This window comes from Corvus brachyrhynchos, unplaced genomic scaffold, assembly GCF_000691975.1.
Source record: "Corvus brachyrhynchos isolate BGI_N302 unplaced genomic scaffold, ASM69197v1 scaffold3, whole genome shotgun sequence".
NCBI classification, from domain to species: domain Eukaryota; kingdom Metazoa; phylum Chordata; class Aves; order Passeriformes; family Corvidae; genus Corvus; species Corvus brachyrhynchos.
The window spans coordinates 2603393-2605417 of NW_008237619.1; positions in this window are offsets into that span (position 1 = coordinate 2603393).

The following is a 2025-nucleotide window of genomic DNA, read 5'->3' on the forward strand; positions in this document are numbered from 1 at the left end:
CACCTAATGAGTCGGGCACTGGGACGGCCAGGCAGCCTGTGCTCTCCCACAGCCTGCTCCCAGGCTGCATTCCAATTACTGGAGCACACCGTGCAAACTATAGGGGTGCTTCTTAAATAAACAAGCCAAACTTAATTGATTTACAGGACCAAAAGGTGCCTTGTAAGAGAAACCACTGCAATACTGTTTAAAAAGGTTGTGTGATTCGGAGTGAGGCAGAAGGTAATTCAGGGGGATTAGGGCTTGGGATGGCTGTCAGGTGTGCCAGGACCAGGGCATCCTCTAAGCTCAGGGCTGTCCTCTCTGTCAGAGAGGTGGAAACCAGGCTGAGGAGACTTGTCTGCTCCACACACACTACAGGCTTGGGGCTGGAAGCCTTTCCTGGCCCTCCATCAGCAGGGCCCAGCACCACCTGGATGCAACAGGCAGCAATACAAATGACAGAGTCCTGGGAAGAGTCACTTACTCCACTGAAATCCCCAGGCCTTGCTGCTGACTTCACAAGGCACATTAGCAACTGCAAACAAATACTGAGAACAAATTCCTTGCTTTTGTCATTTTTTCTTCTCACCCTGCAGCATTCACCATCTCCTCAGGAGCAGATGAAAACCACTTGTGCATAAAACCACCTAGCTGCTTAGCTTTCCAGTGTATTGCTTTTATGGCTGTGTAATGCACGTATTAAAGACCATATACAGCAGACCCAGCTAATTTCACAGTATGACATTACATGTTACTACGTGACCTCAGATCCTGACGTGGGTCTGCTTTACATGTTTTATTGTGTCATGGATTTGCATTTAGCAATATAGTTTTGGCTGGGGTAGAGTTCATTTTCTTCATAGTGTCTGGTATGAGGATTTATGAGCTGGTGTTTTGGATTTATGATAGAAACAGTGTTGATAATGCAGAGATATTTCCATTACTGCTGAGCAGGGCTTACACAATGTCAAAGCCTTTTGTGCCCTTTCTGCCTCTCACCCCACCACTGAGTGGGCTGGGGGTGCACAAGGAGTTGTGAGGGGACACAGCTGTGACAGCTGGCCCCAAGTCACCACAGTGATGTCCCACACCATATGGTGTCATGTTTGGCATATAAAGCTGGGGTAGAAGGAAAAGGGGAACATTCAGAGCGACGGTGTTTTGCCTTCCCAGTTCACCATCACAGATTATGGAGTCCGGCTTTCCTGGCATTGACTGAACACCTGCCTGCCCATAGGAAACAGTGAACAAATTCCTTGTTTCTCTTTTCCCTACTAAACTGTCTTTATCTCAGCCCATGATTGTTCTCACTTTTACTCTTCCAGTTCTCTCTCCATCCTACTGGTGGAAGTGAGCTGCCACCTGGGGTTAAACCACAACAAACATTTAAGAGTCTCTTAAAAAATCTTTACTATAGCCACACAGCAAGCTTTTAACATTTTCCGCTTACAGAAAAGCTTTTATCTAATACTCCCATAGCCACCTTCAAGCATCTGGTAACTTGATCTGGGCCAATTAATTCCAGAGCTGACAAAACCCAAGCTCAAGCCAAGGATTCCAGTTTATGTACCGGGGCAGCAGCTGCCAAAAACAATCACTGAATCATAGAATGCTCTGGGTTTAAAGAAAAATCTGAAGTTATCATCTAGTTCCAACCCCTCTGCCATGGGCAGGGACACATTCCACTCCACAAGGTTGCTCAAAGCCCCATCCAGCCTGGCTTTGAACACTTCCAGGGATGGGGCAGCTGAAGTTGCTGCAGCTGAGTGTTTTGTTTGGTTGGGTTTTATTCTCTTTAAAGCAGGGGTCAGTTTTGAACTAAATTACAATTATTGAGTAAACTGTATGTTCTGTTCTTAGCGTGGTGAGGAACAGATAGAGGCAAACAGAATAGAAACGATCCTACACCAAATTTAGCTGCAGAAAACCAGGAAGATGGGGCTGGCACGCAGGGGATTTCCTCTCTCAGGTCGCAATCTGATGGCTGCCCCTTTTCCCTGTTCCCTCTCTGATGCTGGCAGAGGAGGGCAGGCACCCTCCGTG